General features: G+C 40.7%; 1 long non-coding RNA gene across 1 annotated transcript in view; it reads right to left on the bottom strand.

The window, feature by feature from the left end:
- LOC111818316 overlaps positions 1 to 22,799 on the bottom strand; it is a 137,312-nt gene that overhangs the window by 11,522 nt on the left and 102,991 nt on the right. Inside the window, exon 2 of the long non-coding RNA XR_002822340.1 lies at positions 22,109 to 22,150. This is a non-coding gene — a long non-coding RNA (uncharacterized LOC111818316). The remainder of the gene's footprint in view (positions 1 to 22,108; positions 22,151 to 22,799) is intronic.

The raw sequence follows: 22,799 nt of genomic DNA on the forward strand, positions 1-22,799 counted from the left end.
CTTTCAGCCCAAGTACCCTGACCCACATTTTCTAAACCCAGAGCCCTATCTATAATGCTAAGCACCCATAGCAGGGTGTGCAAAGGGGTGGGATGGGGCTCTTAGACTTAAGACACAGGAATATGATCCTCCTGCCTCAGCGTTCCAAGTCACTGGAATTTCAGGTGTGCACTGTGAGGCCCTAACAGGTATGGGAAATGAAACTTCCGCTTTAAATTTTCTAGTTATCTTACTGTCTCTCTAGGAGTCTTATTGACCTACCACGCACCACCATGCCAGGCCAGATTTTCCTTGTCTTTCATTACCTTGACTTTTTATGTACTGCTGAGGTATTTTATACAGTGTCCCCCACTAGGGTTTGACTGGTACTTTCTCATGGTTAGAATAAGAACAGGAAGAGTACCAAAGCAGCGTTCCCAGTTCAACCAGTCAAGGGTACATCCGCGTAATGCATCACCACTGATGTTTCCCTTGGTCATCTGGCTGAGGAAATGTGGACCTCAGGTTTCTCCAGCATGAACTGATTTTTCTTTCCACTTTTAGTTCTTTGGAAAGACGAGATTATCTCCAACCTACACTTCAACAGGAAGAGCAGAGTTCCCAAGAGCAGAGTAGGTACAACCATTATTTGAAATTCTTTTTCCATGAGAAATTTGTCTGTTCTCCATTTATTTATTTTTTTCAAAATTTACTCATCGGGTATGAACATATAGTTTTTGTTCTACATTTCAAACTAGTACTACTTCCTTTTGTTCAAATTTTCCTCTTTTGGCCATTGGGAATTCTTTCAGTTGGCTCCATGTTCCTTTGACATCTCATTGTTTTATGTGTGTGTGTGTGTGTGTGTGTGTGTGTGTGTGTGTGTTTTCCATGTACTTTCATACTTATCTTTTATATTTCATGGCCTAGTTCAGGTCATTTATCCAAACCATATTTTTTTGGGCTGGATAATTGTATTAGATATCAAGATCTTAGGGCTGGGAGCTAGCTTAGTACCTTAAGCGCCTGTCTGGTAAGCACAAGGTCCTGAGTTCAATCCCCAGTAGCAAAAAAAAAAAAAAAAAAAAAAAAAAAAAGCAAGCAAGCAAGATCTTCCTGCTAGGTGTGCTCCTCATAAATGGGATCATATTAATTCTAAGGGATCTCTGCTGATGGAACAAGAAAATATACGTGTGTATACTCTCATGTGTATAGTGTATGTATAACTATCTCTACATTTAATCTATAAATATTTCTGTATGTTGCCATCCATTTCATGTGACAGCAATTCATATTGATACTACAGCTCTAATCCATTACCGCATGCATGATTTCGGACTCCTTCTCTTGCTTGTCTGTGACCTCTTTCACTGTGAGCGAGAAACATGACCCTCATCACCATCCAACCATTCACTTAGTGGTTCACTTCCAGCACGCATGTATAGCAGAACTGAAGCTCATGCAAATAATTTCATCAACTAGAGAATGGTGTTGATGTACAGTTCCTTTAACCTTTATCCTTCAGACAGTGCTCATTTCCAAAGTACTAGATCAGCCCCCTTTTATCTTCATATGCTATGGTGAAGCTGTTTAATCCATTTTCCTTCAAAATACTCCTCCTTGCTTTGAATCGCACTTATCCCACCATTCCTGCCACTTTCTGAAGCAGCTGTGGAAGTCTGCTTTCCTGTCTTCATAAGGTATAATAGGGGCTGGGGAGATGGCTCAGTAGAATAAGCGCTTGCTTGGCTAAGCACAAGGGCCTGAGTTCAATCCCTGGTTCGGCCAAAAAAAAAAAAACATAAAAAAAAAGGTATAATAAACAAAAATATGGTGGACGCTGCTGCCAAGTGCCATCCAACAAAAAGGCAGGCTCATAAAAACACATAGCATATCCTCCTAAGTCTTGGTCACTGCGTGACTCCTGGCACTGCCCAAAGTCAAAATGGACACAAAATGTAAACATTTTGAATCAATCCAGGACACTGAAGTCATTCTGATATCACAGCTAAGACACCCATGAAAGAGGACTTCCAGAACTGCTTCAGAAGGGGGCAAGAACAGCAGCCTAAGTGTGTTTGAAATGAGGAGAACTAAGAGGGAATCAATAGCAGTGTATCTTTTAAAAACGTAAACATGCACTGTATTTTGCAATCACACCTTCTACAACTAGAGTACTGGGCCACAATTTAGCATTTCCTCTGCACTGGGAGATGTCCCACTTTCCTAAATGATTTGTAAAGTCTACAATCTAACGTATGTAGATTTTTTATGGTCTGCATAAAGTTTCATTCTTCCTGCTATAAAGTTCTAGGGGTTGTGACAAACGCCTAACATTATGTGACTACAATTAAAATGCAGAACAGGTTCACTATCTGAAAGCAGTATATATGCGTCACTTATTCAAGGTTTCCCCAGTTCTTCTGAGTCCCTGGAAACCACTTATCTTTCTCTAGTCTCTATAGACATGCCTTTTCCAGAAAGTCACAGAACTTGAATCATATAATATTTAGCTTTTGCACACTGGCTTTGTTCACTGAGTACCATGCATTTAAGATGCCCCTGTGTCCTTTTGTGGCTTGATAGTTCATTTATCACTGAACAATATTTCAATGTATGGATGCACTGAAGTTTATTCATTTGTCTTTTGGAGGATACCTTATTTGCTTCTAGTTTGGCCAATTATAGATAAAGTTGCCATAAAGACATGCAAGTCTCTGTGTGTTTACATAAAATTTTAGATAATTTAAGCATCAAAATCAGAATTTTGTAGTTTAATTACTGGACAGTATAGTAAGAAACTGCTACCCTAACCTCCACAAAAGCTGAAACATTTTACATTCCTACTGACAGTGAATAAGAGTGCCTATTACTCCACATATTTATCAGAAAGTGATGTCATATTTTTAAAATTTTAGTCATTTTAGAGATGTGTAGTTATCTTCTAATTAATAATTCCTTTCCAACAAATGCTGAGCATCTTTTCATATGCTAATTTTACATCTATTTTCTTTGATGAAGTATCTTCAGATGTTTTATCTCTTTTTAATAAGATTAATTTCCTGGGCCAGCGAGATAGCTTCATGGACAAAAGCACCTACTTAGGCAAGCTGACGCAAGTGCAGGGACTGCGGCTGAATCTGCCATACCACATGCTGCGTCAGCCCTGGCCCTGGGTAGGCTGAGTCAGCCACAGTTAGGGCATAGTGGGGCAGGCCTGTAATCCCAGCACTAGGGGGGCTGAAAGCAGGAGAATCACTGAGTCTATGCTGCATAGTGAGACCCTGCAACAACCAAATACATAAAAGACAAAATTAATTTCTTTATTGTTGAATTTTAAAGCATTAATTGTATAATGTGGATACAGGTACATATGCATCTGTAAATATATTTCCCAGTCTGCATCTTGATTTTTTTTTCATCTTGATTTTAACAGTGTTCTTCACAGAGTTTTTTATTTTAATAAAGTCTAACTTACCAATTTCTCTTTTGTAAATCATGATTGTGCTCAGCTGGAGAAATGTCCTTGTGGAACTAAGGTCAAATACATAGCTTTTCTCCTATGCTGTCTTTTAATGGTTTGTAGTTTTGTGCAGCATAGTTGACTCTATTGTATTGTCTATTTGCAGTAAATTTTTTTGAAAGTATAAGCCTTGTCTAGACTTTTCTTTTTAATCATAGGACTCTCAATTGTTCTAGAACCATTTGTTGAAAAGTGTATCACTCCTCTACCAAATTGCCTAGCTTGTAATTACTTAGATAAGTGATGAGCATGTACTATGTGGAAATGTTTATAAGAGATAGCAAACAAAGGAAACGATCACTGAAAGCAAGAATAAAGTGCTGTTTTAAAGACGAAGGAAAATAATCAGAAAGCACATTTTTTAAAGCAACAACAGAACTCGCTATGACTATAGCTTTATACTTCCTTTTGTTTGAATGACTGTTTTAGTGGATGATTGCACCAGTGAGACTATTAGGTAAAAAATTACAGCTCAAAGATTTTTATCTAAGTGTTATTTTGCTTTTAAAAACCTCATCCTTCATTTTACAGAGTAAAACAGGCAATGGTATAAACAATGAAGTAAGAAAACAACAGTAAAATCAAATGTCTGAAAGGGTGAGAAGAAAGCAACAAATTAAAGAGCTAACATGTATCAAGGGTATATATGCTCCAAGTTCCACAGCAGGAATTTTACACGTTTAAATTTCTTAATCCTCATGACAAATTTAATATCACTCTTACTTTGCAAAATCTCAGAAAAGCTATGTGACTTGCTACCAGGTATTTAGTTAACATAGCAAAGCCAGGATGTTTCTTAAGTACGCCCCAATACAGGCACACTATTCCAGTTCCAGGAGCTGCTCACCGTGATGTTCTGACTCTTTAATTTCTGGGAGGGGAAGGGAGGAGGGGAGGAGAGGGGAGGGGAGGGGGAGGGAGATTTTAATTTCACAGAAATACTCTCAAAGTTCCTAGATATTGTATAAACTGAATCCTAAATCCTGCTTATATACTTAAATGAATATCCTCAGGATTCTGGCATGGCTCTTTTAATATTTATCAAAAGAAAGAAATCTCACTTGCTGCAGGGCAGACAGACCCAGTTCACCCTGGTAGCCCCCAGACAGGTGTGCCCCACTGCACCTCCCAGGTGTCATTAGTGAATCCCAGGGGTCTCTATGCTTTCAAGACATCTGCCAGCCCGGCAGTGTTGGCAGTAATGAGACTCAGCTACACTGTCGCAGCCTGGTGCCTCACAGGAGAGGGGGGCCAGGCCTGAACAAATTCCTCACAATAAAACTGATGACAAAACTCAAAGAAATGCAAATGCCAGGAGGTCAGAAGTGGTCACAGAAACCTACTGTGGAATCCAATTAAAAGTTGGTAGTGCCCAGCTTCTCTTGTGACGGGCACTTTTGTGCACAGCTCCCTGGCATTTGCCTGAGGCTGAGGAATGAGACAGAGACCAACAGAGTGGAAAATACTGCTCTGAGAGAAGAACTAGCAGAGAAATCGCAGCAGCAGGTGCAGAATAATTCCAGGGCAATTAAAGACACCAGAAAAAATACTCCTCTATCATGTAAACTAGCAGAAGATGGAAAATTTCAAGACTATCTTTTTTGAGATAGGGTCTCACCAAGCAGTTCCAGCTGGACTTCAACTCACTAGGGAGCCCAGGTTGGCCTCCAGCTCACAGGGATTCTCCTGTCTCAGCTGAGGGTTGAGATTACAGGTGTGCACCACCATGCCTGGTAAGACTTTGTAAAATAAATTAAAAATCCAACTGACATATAACCATTGTACATATTTGTGGGCTACTATGTGACAATTCAATTCATGCTCACAATGTGTCATGATGAAATCTGAGTCAGTAGAATTTCCATTACTTTATATTTATCATTTCTTTCAGCGAGAACCTCCAAACTCTTCTCTTCTAGTGCTTGTGTGGCCCCTTGTCTTTGCCCGTACAATTAACACTGGGAACCCCAGGCCACAGTATTTTGAGGTTGCTGGTCTTGGATTTGGTCCTCCATCTTATGAGTCCAAAAATTCAGCTTTACCCATTTATCTAGAGCTACAGAAGTTCATAGGAACTGTCACGATTACTGGCTTACTAGGTCCTAAAACACACAATAGTGGTACCAAGGGGTTTTGTTGTTACTCTTTATATTTTTATTTGTGTTTTTAATTTATAACAATACACAAAAGTTTCTGTTTGTCATAACATTCATCTTAGGATACATTCTAGTTATCAATTAACCATTGCTCCATAACAACCATGACAAAATTCAGACTTAAAAGAAGTAAGCATTTGTTTTTACTCACACAGTAGAGGTCAGCAGGGAAGTTCTGCTAACCAGGCTGGGTCCAGCAGATCCCTCCCAGGCTCTTCTGCTCAGCCGGTGGTCAGGCTGCAGGCTAGCTGAGCTAGAAAGGCTTCACACGTGTCTGATGTTATCTGTTGATCAGCTGGAGCAACCAGAGGTAATGGGCCTTGTTTTTCACCATTAAGCAAGTTTGACCCAAATGTCTGCTCATGGTGCTTGTGTAGGATTCAGAGATAGGAACACTCAAGGCCTTTTGTGCCAGGCTCAGAATGGGCACACTATCATCACCACCACACTGCCTTACCCAAAACCCCTCACAGGCACAGGCGAGGTTCAAGGAGTGAAGAAAGAGCCCCCACCTGTGGAGGGGATGAACGGCAAAGTCACCTTGCAGGGGCCCAACTTCAGGGAGGGAAAATGTTACAGTTACTTAGCATTAATCTAGCACATGTGTGTTTCTCTTGCTCTTGGAAACTGAATTAATAAGCAGGTTGCTTGGTGAATACAAAATCTAATATAATTCAATGGCACTGAGGATTACTTCAAACAGGCTTCTAAAGAACGCAATGAACTACAGTATCATGGCTGCAAAACCAGAACACTATATACTCCTTCTTACTTGTCCTTTGTCTCTCTGTCTCTGTCTCTGCGTCTGTCTCTCTCTGTCTCTGTCTCTCTCTTTCTCTTTGTCTCTCGTCTTTCTCTCTCCACCTTACACTCTCCAAATGTCCATTTGGGGGTCACTTCTCATGGTGGATTCCTTCTGCAAATGCATGCCAGTAAACTCTTATTATTGCCAATTTCACCTTTATGGTACATTTCTTTCTACATAGATTTATCTTACATGATCTCCATAAAAATGATTATATTTGGCTTTTAGTCCACAAAATTTTAACCACTGCTTTAAGTGCTACGAGGAGCCTGGAGGAGCATATTCCCTTCTTCTTCTTCTTCTTTTTTTTTCTTTTTCTTTTTTTTTTTTTTTTTTTTTTTTTTTTGTGGAACCAGGGATTGAACTCAGGACCTTGCGCTTGCCAGGCAGGCACTTAATCCGCTGAGCTATCTCCCCAGTCCCATATTCCCTTCTTATATCTCTTCTGCCTTCTCAGTAACACAGAGGGAGTGGCACTCTGGGAATCCCCCAAAGAAGCTTTGTTTTCTTTCATTACCCACAGCTATAAATGACTAAGAATTTCTACTCCCCTAAGTCATAATCTTGTGGAAGAACTCAAATGTCTGTGGATCAAGGCTTGCTTCACAGCTAGGAATATTTCCTGAGCTGATCTAAAAGTGAAACCTAATTGATTTATGGAGATCCAAGAGGTCTAAATTCTGTTACAGTCTGTTAAGATTTTGGTTCTTAGGGCCGGGGAGATAGCTCAGTTCAATAAGCACTTGCCTGGCAAGTGCAAGGGCATGAGTTCAATCCCTGGTTGGGGGGGGAGGGGGAGAAAGATTTTGATTCTCAAAAACACATGCTTTGAAATGAATTTTTCTGCAGGAATTAATTTTCTAGGTCATTGTTCCATCACACGGTGCTCTCTTTCTAGGAGCCCGAGGGACATGTTTCTCTGATTTCAGAATGAGAAATGTGTGATGCTTTTTAGCACTAGGAGTGATTTTTGTAGAGGCTCTTACTCCAGACAATGAGAATCCTGCAGGTCAGGGCTTCTGCTTTGCATGGCCGCGGGCCAAATATGAGGTCCATTGTGGGCTGTTTATGGGTCTTTTTGGTGAGTAAACTTTAGAAGTTACTCTCATCTGGCTTTGCCTTACTTTCTTAGTTTTATATACATTTGGTTCTGCTTCCTCATTCAAATGTTTTTTATATTTATTTGGTTCTAGTTAAGGTACTAATTTAAGCAGCCTTAATTGCTTGGTACAACCTCAAAGAGAATAAATATCAATTTCCCAAGAAAGCTACAGTTTAATTTTTTAAATATATTTTAAAAATCCTGTTTGTTTCTATTTTGATTGAACTCTTAGTTTTTTGTTTAAATCCTAAGACTAAATTAATCACATTTCCAAATGGTTCATTTGTTTCTTGGGTCCAGCAAGACCCCTCTTGTTTTCTTTCTTCCTTTTTATGTCTCATATTCTTCTGCTGCCCCAAGGCAACTATTACAACCGTGTCTTTTCATTAGTAAGTATTATAAAATATATAGTAGTTTTATATGCGTGAACCTTAACTGTATTGAAATTTTACTGTTATAAAAGGATCTATTGCTTTTTCCACTCAGCAATGCTTTCAAGACTCATGGAGAACATCTGGTTGTTATTTTTCTCTACCACATAGCATGAACCCAGCACATTTGCCTCTACCCTCTGCAAACGACCTCCCAGCACCACAAACATAGTGTGATCACTAGCCTCTCACACACTCTTGAGAAGGACAAGGTGATATTAATAATTATATCCTGTGACTATCCCAGTCAAGCTCGTAAACCTCAGCACCTCATACAGTAGCTTTATGAGCTGTTCAAGAATCCATTCATGACTTGGGTACCTGGGGATGCTTTGGCTTGCTAGGCCATAGAGTACACATAGACCTAGCTTCCTGTTACTCTCAACACCCTCTAGGGAACTTCTACACCTGTCTACAACCCATCAGTGCGTAAGTGTGTGCGTGACCCCACTAAAACTTCGCATTACTGAGATTCACAACTCTGCCTGTCTGATCTATGCAAAATAATTTTTTTTTCGCAAAATAGTTTCTTGTTGTCAATTTGTTTTCCATTTTTTTTTGTAAAAACTGAATTTTAGCATCTCTATATTCTTGCTAGTTTTTTCAGTTGTTTTTTTTTTTTTTCTCTCTTGCTAGAATTTGGAGTTTTCTATTCTATTTTTGCCCATTTTCCATTGTAGTATCTTTATTGATTTGTGGGCAATGGAACTTCTAAAGTAAGCACACATTTTCTTTATCGTCTTAAATAATCCATACTGAACATGACTATGCTTTCTTGAAGTATAGGATTATAAGATGAGTATCAATGCTGGGATTATAAGATGCTAAAGAACCTTGAGTTAAAGATGTAAAAACCAGTCACCATGTAGGAGCCATCCTCATGGCGGGCCATTTCCTAAAGTAAATGAAACTTACTTTAGGAAAAAGCTACAAGTGGTACTAGACAATGTAATATATCTGTCTTTCCAGAAATTATTCACTGAGTCAACAGATAAAGAAGCCACATCAAGAGTGATGCACACATAGTCTTGAAAGTTTGTCTTAAAAAAAAAAATTACAGCTATCAATGTCATGTGTCTTAACAGTATCTTCCAAGTTGGCACAAACAATCGATCACGGGTACTGCCTGTCAACTTCTTCCCCTTTTTAATGTAACTTATTCTGCTTGTTCACAGATGAAAGAGGATTTTCTGTCTTTATTTATGATTCTGACTGGAATGTCATTAGATGTAGTCTACATGAAAACTTAGAAATTCTTATCCTCTAGGAAAAATAATACTTTTGAAGACAAGTTCCTAGAATAAGAATGAATAATAAGTTATATCTCATGGAACACCAGTGGAATTAATAACCATTGCTCAGAGAACTACGTTGGAAAAGCTCTAGAAGCTGAGTATGAACTCAGTAAGTGAAAGCATCAAGATGGTGGTCGGGGGCACTGCTGTATCGGAAAGTGCACCCTAATTGAAGGAAAGTAGGTCGTTGGGTGTATGTCTGAACATTTTGCCTCATGACAGCCCAAAGGCAAGGCCAACCATGGAACCACAAGCCAAAATGAACTTAGGCCTCTGTAAGATGATTCTCTGAGGTATTTTGCCACTGTGCTGGGAAGCTGATGAACACATTCGTCGATCTTCAAGGTAGCATTCCTAATATTTATCGTGCTATTCCCTGTGGTGGGCTTTACATATATTATCTCACTTAATCCTCAAAACTTCCCCATGAAGTAGTTGTTTCTACTGTATCATGAGGGAATGGAAGCAGATACATGAAGTAACTGGAGTAACTTGACCCCAAACTATACAACTAACGGGTGATAGAGCTAGCTGCCCAACCCAGGTGGTCTGTCTCCAAAATTCAAGTCTTAAATCTGTCACATTATTTTTTTATTCGATACTTACAAAATTTTACCTTAGAGCTACTCTGAGTTAACTGCAGGTAAAAACTGAAACTCACTTTATTGTGTTTTAAATTATTTATTTATCTATGTATTTGGTACAGCGTCTCACTATGCAGCTTGGACTTGTAGTGGTCCTCCTGCCTCAACCTCCCTAGCACTGGGATTGCAGGCATGTGCCGCCATGGCTGGTTCCAGGACTGGCGTGGCATGTAGTACCGGGGATTGAGTCTGGGTCCTTGTGCTTGCCTAAGTAGGCACTTAGACTACTGAGCTACCTGCCACCTGAAACTCACTTTAATTACATGCCTTGTTAGGTACTTGGGAGCATTGAAACTTGCTAGGCGACGCTTGGGATGCTTTATAAAAATGAATTACTTGCATAATTTCTATCAAACCGTTCAGGACATACAATGTGTTCAGAAATCAGGAATTTGTTTCCCTGGAAAAGTCATTGAGTTCTGCAGTTTCATGATTTCTACTTTTCTTTTTCTTAAGCTTATTTTCCAATATGGCAATTGTTTCTGATATCAACAAATTGTGCTGAGATAAAATACACATGACTGAAATGACTATGTTGCTTTCCAAAACCTTTGCTTCCTTAATTACTACGGGGCCAAAGATACTAAGGGGGAATCAATGATTTCTCCAACTGAGGAAACTTTGTTGCAAGTTTTGGCAGTGGTACTGATTATTTTGCGCCTATCTGTAGGTCATTGGTAACTCAAATAATGTCAAATGTTGTGATCACTACATAACAATCTCTAGGGAAGGCCAGTGAGATAGCTCACTGGACTAAAGCACCTGCTTAGGGAAGCTTCAGCAAGTACAGGGACCGCATCCCTGGCACCACATGCCACTCCAGCCCTGCCTGCCCTGCCCCCAGCACAGGCTGAGCCAGCCACAGAGTCTGGGTGTGGTGGCACACACCTGCATTCCCAGTGCTGGGGAGGCTGGAAACTCAAGGATCACAATGCGTCCGAGCTGCGCAGTGAGACCCTATAACCACCAAATGCATTAAAAAATAAATAAATAAAAATCTGTAGGAGATAACTCCAAATTGCAGTGATAAATTCATGAGAAAGTATTTATAATACCTAATTTAACAACTTACAACAGTATTTTATGGAACTGAGTTTATTTTACTTACTTGCTATCAGACGTCAAATCTCCAAGTCACCAAATGTTCTGGAGAAACCTCTTGAATGGGCAGCAAATTTCCTTGACTCTACAGAAGTGGACAGAGTGTGGCTTACTTTGTCATTAAAGGTGCCCTATGTCACCTTCACCACCAGCCTCACATCTCCATTGGAAACTCACATTCGGTCTTTCCAGGGGCATAGTCTTCTTTAAATTTGGGATACCACTATGATTCATTCTCTTTTCTCCATTGGGTGTTGCTTTCTTATTTTTGTCATTGTATTTTTACTGTACTTATAATTTTTGCTATTTATAACCTTCATGGCCATCCTGCTCTCCTCTCCATCTGCTACGCCTATTCCTATCTTTTCACTTTCTCTTCTCTCTCCTTCCTCTTCTAGTCTCCTGCTCCTGGCTCTGGGTTAAACAGAGCATTCACTGAAGTAGTCCTTTCAACCTGGCACTGTGGAGTCCCCCCCTCTGCCAGAACATTCTGGAAATTGCCTAGCAAGTAGTGTGTGTGTGTGTGCGCACACGCGCGCGCGTGTATGTGTGTGTGTACAAGTGCGTACATTTTTCAAGGGAGGGGTTCTCTGTTGAACCCTATGGGTTCCTTGTCCCCAAACCATTCACAATTACCCTCGCTTTGATCTCTCTTATGGCAGAGGCTAAAATTTTTAATTTCTCAACTTGTTTTGCTTTGAACAATGAGAAGGAAAGCATCTCTTTCTGAATAAGAAGCAAAGCCATAATGCCAAGAAACTCTTTACTCTTCTTCTTCCCTGTTATTCCTGCCTGGAATGTGAATGTAAAATAAAACATTCCACAGCCCTCCTGAGGAGCAGGAGGTGGTGCCTGTGGGACGGCTGAGGAGCCCTGAGCTGGGAAGAGCTTCAGGCTCCGGGGCCACCAGCCCCGCTCAGGCATGCTTTTAGGTATTATAGGAGACACATAGGTTTTTAAAATTAAAAATATGAATATGAACTCTTAAATTGTCTCCCTGTCCCCGATATGCCTTGCATACCTTAGGAGCTAGCAGCTCATTCTGGACACCTTTGCCAAATAACTAAGGCATCACTATTAGAGGAAATAAACAGCTAAATAGCACCAATCAAAAGGGAAGGAAAAAGCAAGCTATAAATGAAGAAGTGTGAGCCCACTTTTGTTTTACATATGAATGACTAAAAAGATATACAGAAAGATACTGGTGGCACCCATGTAAACTATGTTCACAGCTCTCTGGATCAATCACACATTAATTTTCAATTAAAATACACAAGAAAAAATGTTGCTTTGTATCTAAAGAATTCAAGACAGGCTAATTCTACCTTTTTAAAAAAAATAATTTTATTGAGAAACAAATAGCAATGAGACAGTTTCAAAACTGATTACTAGAACAATTTCAATAATTAATACATTGCATATTGTTGTCTTAGTGGTTATTCATTGTACAAGATGCAGACATGATATCCTGTCCACAAACACTATTAGAACGAATCTCTCTATTCATTGAATTAAGAGAATGCAGCTCTATATCTATCCTAACTATTTTGAATATACAGATACAAAATTAACCCTACCTTCTGAAATTTACTTTTTCCTTCTAGCTGCTGTTGTGGTGCAGAATGTCTCTTTGCTCTGAACAAACATGCTGCATGTTGGGACCTCAGCTTGGTGACAGCCAGGCAGGTGAGATGAGGTGGTAAGGACAAGTGATATTGGCTCACTTCAGGTGGCCTCAGGCTGTTGTGGGAGAGAAGAGGCTTGAGGAGGAGGGAGAAGAAGAGGAGAAAGAGGAGAAAGAGGAAGAAGGGGAGGAGGCGGAGGGGGAGGAGGAGAAAGAGGAGGAAGGGGAAGAGGACAAAGAGGGGGGAGGAGAGGAGGCAGAGAGGGAGGAGGAAGAAGAGGGGGATGGGGAAGAGGGGGAGGGGGAGAAAGAGGGGGAAGGGAAGGAGGTGGGAAAGAACTCCCTGGGGACAGTGCCCTTGGCAACTACCCCCATCCTCCCCCAGGTCAGTGGACCTCTACCCTGACTCATTGCTCACGCCACGAACTGCCCTAATTATCACACCTGGCACAGAAGAGCCAGGCTGTTAGCCCTGGAACAACATGTAGACCACTCTGGCCTTTTCAGAGACAGGGAAGAACAAGCTCTGGAGGATTAACAGTACCAGGAGCAAGGAGGGCGAAGTCAGCAGCAGAGTGAGTACTGGAGCCCAATGGACCACCCACCACCTCCACTGCTACCATCTCGGCTGCCATGTGCAGCCCTCTCTGAAGGTAGGCCTGGCCCTGGATGCTGCCTTGTAGCCTCATCCCTACAAAACCCTGCCCAGCAAGTGTCATCACCCCCATCATCCTGCTGAAGAAACTAAGGCTCGCAAGATCACATGATCTTCCAAGGCTGGCAAAGAGAGATTTGGGAGTCAGGCCCAGCTCTGCCTGGCTTCCAGGTCTAGGATTTCCCTATAACTTCAGTTAACATGAATCAGCATGTTTGTCTGATCTGTTACAGAGATGTCTACGTACCATTTCCTCACAATCCATGTCCTTAGCTTTTAGAGCATTGGAAAATTCATCTCAATGCTACATTCTTTTCCCCTTTGGTTTAAGAGATGCTTCTGGAGAGAGCCTGTTCTCTCAGCAGCTGGTGATATTTGATTTAATACTGTGGGACCTATCACCAGACTTCAAGATGAGGCCTAATTAATTGCTTACACTAAAGAGCTGGCACTTACTGCATTTGGTTCATACTATCAGCTTCAACCATATTTTCATTTCTGCAATAATATTTTCATGCTTAGCAAATAGTTGATAATCTGGTGTGGACCTAAGCTGTGTATGGGACTTCCCAGAGCAGATGTCCTTGACACACCTATCAGAAGTTTGACTTTTTGTTTTTGTTTTTGTGACCAACAAGAGCCAAGAGCAAGACTTTCTCTGTATCTTTCAATACAAAATCATACTTAGGTCAAAAATATTCACTCACAGACAGAAGTAGGAAGCTAGATCTTTCCCTCATATGGAAAAAGGAGTAAGAGACAACAGAACAGGGAGGGAAAGTGTTAAAGAAAAAGAATTAGGATGTGGCATGTACTTGTGCCAACATCCCATAAGGAATGTGACCGTTATGTATCGGAGGTGTGAATAATAAAAAATAAAAACGAAAAAAATATATTCATTGAGAACACATCTATACCACATGCCACATATTTCCACGGTCCTCTGGAGGCATGAAGGAAAAAGAGAAAGGGAAGCAGGAGAAGGGGAAGGGGGAGGAGGAGAAAAGGAGAAGAATTACTGAATACTCACATAAGACAACTTAGGTTTTAATCCATTTTTCTCTGATTTTATTGTTTATTATATATTTCTGTATTTATGTAGGTACAAGATCTAGATGCATAGGCAAAAGGCACTCCACATTAGCCAGCTGAAATGGCCATTTTTAAGGGCCTTCCAAGATATTTTCATGTGAAATCCGAAATATGTGGTTTGGATAATACTATAGTTGAATATGTAATATTAGATGACTTCTATGACGTGACTGCAGATTAAAATGCAGAAAGGCAAAGAGCCACAAAAATGTTCTATGCAATATTGTAAAACATTAATTTCTATATTGATACAGGAAAGTAAGATTAGATTTTTTTTTTTTTTTGGTAACCCAAGTTGCAAGGAATAAATCAGCATATTGGATGACTCATTTCTGCACAAACTGGACAACGGACTGAATCTTATCATTTAGCCAGTCAATAAGGAAAGATATAAAACAGCCCCCAGCACATGAGGTACTCTATGAGGACAATGTGGTTTCTGGCACCAACTGTGGGAAGAACACGAGGCCTGCAGTCAGCCCAAGCAGAATATGAGGCACCAGAGAGGTCTGTGGCCCGAGGCCCTGATGCCTCTGTTGGACTGCAAAGGAAGGCCAGGATGGTGAGACCACTGTGCTAATTTTTCTGAGTTAAACTACCCTTCCATACTACATGCAGTGCAGCTTTAGGCAGTTTGATCATACACAGTACTATTATATAGCAGACACTTTTGAGAATGGTCTGTTACCAGACAGCAGGACTTCTTTCCAGGTGGCCTGGGCAAAGACTGAGCAAGACACACCGGAAAAGCAGCAAAGGTGGAAAGGAAGTACCCTCTGCAGGGAGAGAGGAGGTAGGGGAAAAGGTTCACAGAGGGGCCAAGCATAAGGGGAGGGGTAATTAGTACCCAAAATACCTGGATTGACCTTTCAATGGGGAGCCAGGAACAGTGTCTTTTGGTTGGCTGTGCTCCCATGTAATGAAGGCTTGAAATGAGCAACTTCTGACTGGTTCAGCACCAGACTCAAATGAAAGACCAACAATACACATTCTGATTGATTCTATGTGCAGTGCTTGGGAGCCGGGAGGTATTCTGAGTCCTGTGTTCTGTGCATGTCCTCTCTTTTCAGGAATCCTCTTGCTCAACCTGTTAACCAGGGATTTTTATGGTCTTCAACATATTCTTCCCAGTTGGTTACCTGGTTTGCCCCACCCTAATCTCCTACCTCAGGGCTGCTAGTGATCATCAAATTTGGCGAAAAGGCAAAAACTAAGACTCCTGGGTAAACAGGAGCTATATTACATAGTGGAAAGAATATAGACAAACTGGAGAATATCCAGAGAGGACACCAGGGAGACACAGACTCTCAAAGACAATGATGCATCATTGAAGAAAGAAGAGGTGTTCCGTCTGAGAAGTACAACTGAAGGTTTACATGTTCGAAAGCTTTTTAGGAAAGATATCTGAAGCAGTATACGGAAGAGGGTGGGACTTGTTCTTGTGGTACCTGATGAGGCATCCAGACCTAGAGAGAATGCCCTTTTCTTACGAGCGCTCCGATCCACAAGGAGAGGAATAAAAAGGTAACCACCAGACACTCTAATACGATTTATTTCTCCCAATTGCAATGTAATAAGGATTCTTTTTTTAATGTAATTATTTCAAGTGTTGTCTGGATGGACATTATAAAAGACTTTTTTTGAGAACCTGTCATTCGTGCACCTCCATTACCTGCTCACCTACCTGCTTAGTTCATCACACATTTCCGATAACATAGGAATCATTCATTCTTAAAGAAACCCGGCCATGTTTCCTTTAAAATGTTATTTTGCTTAAATATATGGTGACTTTTCTCTCCTTTTTCGGGGCTCAGAAGTTGGGTTTTATGGAAGGTAGACAGACATAAATCTGTGATTTATTGGACAGTTTTATGTATGCTGATTATGGTGATTAGGCTACACTGGTAACTTGATTGGTTTGAGAGCTGCCTCGAAGATTAGGAAAGCGTACATCTGGGCATGTCGGGGTGGGGGAGAGAGCTGTGCGCCTGCTATTGCATCTAGTCCCTGGCCCTTTCCTTCGGGCACTGTTCCCTGATTCCATGAACTTAGCAGCATTGCTCTGCTATACTCGGCCATGATGATGTTTTTGTCTTAGAGCCAGCAGGCCACAGACTGAATCCTCTAAAGTCATGAGCCAAATTAAACCTCTACTCCCTGAAATTTTGGCTGCCTATCTTGTGTCTCAGTGATAGAAATGGTGACCAACATACTTAACTGATTCTAGCTGATTATTACCAAAAACAGAGTAGTATTTAGAGTTGAAAATCTTTTTTATAATTCTTCCTTGTGAAGACCAACACAAACACAATCTAAGATACTTGTAAAGTACCGAGACATAGGATAGGGAGAGCTGTAGTAGGAAGCAACAGATGTGTCCACCAAGACACATAAGAAAGGCTGCCAACTACCCTTCTTTACATTTAGAATCAAACTCTCCTGAGCCACTTTTCAACTCAGATTTGACGTACCTATTCCCATTGCTATATGATAGCGTATCTGCATCATCAAGAGCATTCGGAACGCAGCATTTTTAAAGCATTCCACTAGTGTCTCCAGAATTTTCTTCTAACCAACTAATCATCAAAAAGGCTTTGAGAGTGTTTCTTCCTGATTTATATTTAACCAGCAGATGAGAACAGCATGTTCTCAGATAACAGAGTTTATCTTTACAAATAAGCCAGGTACTTTTTCCTAGCTGAAACTCTGAGGGGTTAAGGTTGTCTATTAAAATAACCATAACTGACAAGATTTGGATTGCACGAAAAAAATAAGAATGATCTTCAAATGCCACCAGGGCAACACATGCTGAGATATTAAAATGTAAAGTATAGATATATTAGAATTGATAAATAGGGACATGCTTTCCTATATCTTCCTGTGGTCCTAGGCTGCAGTGCTTTCCCAGCTGGAGGTAGAAATCTTCACTGGTTCTTCTACTTCAGTGAGTCTCCTCCAAGCCACCACTGGGTTGTCCTTGTTTTTATTCACCTACTATATTTTGGAAAGATTCCTAATCTTTGCATTTCAGCCAGTTTCCATTTTATAGCCATCAACTGAGAGAAAACAAAATAAAACTGAAAAGTACAGTCAAGATTTTGTATCTTGAAAGAACACCTGCTCCTTAGGAAGAGCCATACAGCTTTATAGCCAAGAGGCGATTCTTAGCTCTGTCTGAGGAGTAAGGTTATTTTACAAATTTTTAAATATAGATTCCAGTGGGCTATCCCAAGACCCAAGACATTGACTGTCAGGTTAAAAGGAAAGGCTAGGACACAGGCAGTTATATTTTTCAAAGAGTTCCAGATTAATGAGAGACAACATCTAAACTTCAAAGTACCAGAAAGAAAAGGACATAAGACACTTTCCAGATCATCTAAAGACAACTCTACTGGCAGATACTTTGAAATTAAGAAGCCCAGTTCTAAGTGTGCCTCATAACAGTATTTATAGATACAAATCACAATTTTATTCAAAGCACTATATTCATTACATCCTGTACTCAGTGTGATTCGTGGAGTAGCGTGAGTGGGCGCAGAGAGATACAGGTAGAAAACAGGGCTGAAATTTCTCGAGTCCCAAAGGGCTCCTAGTATAGAGAAGGTGACCTCTTCCTGCACTCGCCAGCAATCACTTTAGTGTGCCATTTCAGGAGCAAGGTAATCTGAGGCATGACGAAGAGGGCTCGTGTTAATATTCCATGAAGGGGACATTCTATAGCCTTTACATAGAGAGCTGCTCCCATCCCCTACTAATAAGGGCTCATGTTCAGAAAATATGTAAGCCTTTGCATAAACAGTTCTAAAGCTGGTGGTTAAGGCGGAAAAGAGTACCAACATCCTCCTTTAGTCATTTCCATTTTCAGCAAAGTTTCTTCTGAATTTTGCATAAGCATAAGATTTTCCATCTTATCTAGGTAAAAGTAGATGACTGGTGATTCTACAATGATCTGTATGGCTTTTAAGATCATTTTTTAAAAAATTAAAAAAATTATGAGTAACCACTAAGAAGAGAACAATACGTAATGTATTAATTATCGAAACTGTCCTACTAATCGGTTCTGAAACTGTCTCATTGCTATTTGTTTCTCAATAAAAATATTTTAAAAATTTAAAGAGAATAATAGTAAAAACAAATTAGAAACAACACAGAATTTCACTAAACAAAATAATAGGAATTCAACAATCATTGTTATATTACATATTATTATCTTCAAATTAGTTGTTCAGATTACCAGAAATAAGCATGTAAAATTGGTCCAAAAATGTTATAAAAAGTTAAAAAGGAGAGAAAAAGAACAAAATGAAGCGTTACCTGCTCCTCTCAGTGGACCTGCAGAAACCAGAAATACAATTATCCAAGCTACCGCGTACAGCTTCCTTCTTTCTTTTGTCCTTTCCCTCAGCCCAGTTGTTCGTTCCTATTGAACAGATGCTCTCCCTCTCACAGTATCTATTGTACCTTTCAGATTTCATTTACGCTTTTAGGTTCTTACACTAGTGAGACAGAATGATGTTTGCACGTGCAGGTCTGATTTATTTCGCTTACAAGTGTGGTCTCTAGTTGCATCCATCTACTTATAAAAGCCTTGAGTTTATCTTTTTTATAGCTGAGTAACACTCCATTGGGTAAAAGTACTGCATCCTTTTTATCCATTCCTCATTTGATGGGCATTTGGGCTGCTTCCAAGATTTAGCTGTGACAAATTAGGCTGCTATAAACATGGGTGCGCATATATCGTTGTGGTATGATGATTTCAGTTCTTCTGGGAAAGTACCCAGGAGAACAGCTGGGTTGAATGGGTAGCTTTTTAATTGTGCCAGGAAATTCTGAAGGCAGCATCCAAACAGAGCTCCCATCTCCCCTGCTCCCTCATGGGCCCAGACACCTCTAACTTATAAGACAGGATATCTTCTAGCGTCTTTTGCTCGTGGGCCTAGAACAGAGACTGAGAACAAGAACACCAAAGCTCACACCATTGCAAAGCAGTGCTGGCAGCTGCAGTACTATGCTGCCCTTTTCCTCCCGCTGCCCGGTACCACACACATCATGTGTCAGGCCCTCAGCAATCCTAGTCTCATTTCATCTTTGCCATGCTCTAGACAGTGGGGATTGTTAGCCACCTTCATTTCACACAGGGAGAAAAGATGCAGGTTAAGCACCACTGCCAACCCACTCAATAAGTAGGCGCTCATGGCAGAATTAATCCCAGATCTGACTTCAAAGATCTTCCCAAGACAGACTGCATTGAGAAGTCTGTAAGGTGGCCTAGAGGAATAAATAGATGACTAGATAACTCAAATATAACAGCGTATATGTTATAGAATCTCACTGAGTAGTCATTAGCCAGGTTTTTTACTGAATAATTACTTAAATTGTTTTGTATGTTTGAAAAAAAATTGGAAATAAGTTGGAGAAACAGGAAAATACAGTGTAGGAATCAAAGATATTCAGCTAAACATCTGTTCAAGCATCTGTCTCATGCTTCACTAATTGCATGCTTTAGAGTTTTTACGTTCAACTTCACTGGACACATAAGGATTAAGGCCATCTTACGTTCCAGGTACCGAATAAGTGACAGTCTGGGCTGAGAAGGTCATGGCAGGGGCCACGGATGCAGAAGGTGGAACGCTTCTGGGGGTCCCAGCCCAGCAGCTGACACCAACTGAACTGAACACCTGAGATACGAAGCTGATTTTGCTAGAGTTCAGATGAAGTGGGAAGGTCTCAAGCAACAGGAAGGTGAGTAAAATGACAAGAGAGCTGGGAAGTGTCTGGGAGAAGGTCAGATTTGCATTGTGCTTTAGAAAATGGGGACAATGTTAAAAAGACTGGGAAGGAAGCAGCTTAAAGGGAGGAGCAATTTAGGCAAAGGTGTAGAGGTTGGGAAGTGCAAGGACGGCATCAGAAAAAGGAAAATGCTTTAGGGCCAGAAAGGCAGGAAGAGTATGGCACTGCACCCCAAAACTGGAGACCAGCAGTCACAAAGGACAAGGGGCGGAATTCTTAGGACTCTCACAGTTCCTTCTGCTGATCTTAAATTAGTAGTAAAATGTGAACTGTATCTAACTAAGATATTGTTTCAAGGATCAAATAAAGCAATGAAAGCTATGATGGTAGAGCCAACTACAAAGCCAGCACAAAGGCAGCACATCACCTCTACTTAGAATGCAGAATTGCAGGAGCTATACCCAGGAACCTGGAGTGCACCATCTAGTACAGTGCCACTGTCCAGATCTGGGTTGGGATCCATAAAAAGCTCCTAAATTCTAATAAAGAGAAGCTGAATAGTTTTGTCACATAGATCTAATATTCTTTCTAATTTTATCAACTGATTGGATGATTTAATTTTTGAGTTCACATCTCAGCTTCTACAGCAAATTGTAGGAAACATAACTTCAGTTTTCCATGAGGGTTTATCTACCTTCACTATTATAACCAGACTTTCACTCAATTCTGCATCCTTACCTGTTTCACCGGGTTGCCAGGGGCAGATCTTTGCTCCTTAGCCCAACGCTCTTACGAGGGTGGCACCCTTTCTGCTGCTGGCACAGGAGACCTCATTATGTTGCTTTTAGGTCACAGGGTCACCAGCACAGTGCTGATCCCTTTGGTATGTTCAGGTGGCAATTTGGAGCTCAGAAGACTCATCCTAACATTTGCATGCTGAGCCCTTGTCTCCTCAGCCCCTTGAAGCTGCTCCGGATGATCTGCCTGCACTCTGTGCCCTCTTGGCCACTTTTGAGGCTCTGCAGCCTCTCTGGGCACTTCCACTTCTGCAACCACTCCTCTCCTCCCTAGAGAATCTGTTTGTCTGAGCAAAGAAGGGTCACTGCTGCCTAAGAGTGCTCTCTGCTCTCCCTCAGTCCCTCTGCCCCCGTCCCCTCATCCTCACCCCCCATAGCATCTACCAGCTCTCCTTTCTCCCCTTGATCCAGCCTGCTCCTCCCAGCCCCAACTCCTAAAGTTAAGTGTCCTAATCAAACTCTCAGGGTCTGTGAAAACCAAAAGCCTTTACCTCCTGATCTCTGTTTTAACTCTTTTTTTGCTGCTACATTCAAAATGAAACCTGAATGGGGTTAGGTAGAGAAGCAAAGGAAACAGGCGCTAGCTCCCAAAGGGGGAAAAAACTAATTAATATACTTAAAATATTATTCTGCAACAGTGTTCTCCCAAGTCCTTTAAATTCGGGCCATCTCTTGAGCAAGGAGGGAAAATTTACTCAGTATCCTCCTTTGTAGAAATGGCTTCTGCTTGCCCCTGGGTCTTAGAGTTTTAGGTGCCTGTTCTAGACTGGGTTGTAGGTAAAACCTTTAACTAACCCTAATGTATGAGGAGGATGAGTCTTACTGCCTGTTACTGGTGGCTTTCAGGAGGGCTCCTCAAGAAATTCAGCAGGAGGAAGCCCAAGCTACTAATCACCAAAGTGTGTAAAGCTTTGAGCATAAAACAACTTCCATGCGTTACACAGCTGGTGTGTTTACAGCACAGTCATTGAACACCCATTGCATGAGCTCTAAAAGTTGGGACTATGTGTTTGACAAGCTTCAGATGCTCATAATCACAGCAGGAAATTAAACAGTTGCCTGATCAAGACCCAGTTGTATGTATGCTGCCCCCTCCATCAAGTGGAATGTCCTTCTCATTTCCTGGGTCATGCCTTTAGTTAGACGCTGTAGTCATTTCTTTGGTTTCTCTTACCCTTTCAGGTTCACGCAGTGGTCTTTTCTATAACCATGAGACCTGAAAGAGAAACAGTGTGGTTTAAAATACAGTCAAAATCCATGATGTAGATGTTTGAAAAAAAAAAAAAATACTACCCTGATTGTTTTCTACACTGATTTTCTCCTCCAATGAAATGTGAAGGAGTTTCTTTCTAAACTATAACTCTCTTTATTAAAAGACCTTCAGTAACTACATATAAGACCTATCCCACCATACGCCCATATAGGTAAGGGTTAAAGAAGTCTCCATGAATCAGAAAGAAACTTCCCTTGTTACAAATTAAAACTCACCCTTATAAATTATGGACTTCTCAGCAAACTTGCTTATAATGATTATCTTACAAATGGTGATCGGGAACAAATCATTTCCAACTGATAACAACACTGCCAACATTGATTAAAAATGGCAGGAGGATAGTAATATTTCTATGGAAAAAGTGGAGAGGTGGGTAATTAGAGGGGGGCAGGACCCACATTCCCAAGATCTGAAGGAAAACATTAGCAATGGACATACTTTTACCATTTTACATATTGTACAACATCCAGAAAATACTGGGACCTCAGAAGTACTGGTCTTATTCATTTTTACCCATCCAGTGAATATTAATTATTTAGCTAAACTTTTTTTAAGTAAAAGATGAAATACAGTAACAAAAAAATGCACAAGA

This window comes from Octodon degus, unplaced genomic scaffold (assembly GCF_000260255.1).
Source record: "Octodon degus isolate 3935 unplaced genomic scaffold, OctDeg1.0 scaffold00087, whole genome shotgun sequence".
NCBI lineage: Eukaryota > Metazoa > Chordata > Mammalia > Rodentia > Octodontidae > Octodon > Octodon degus.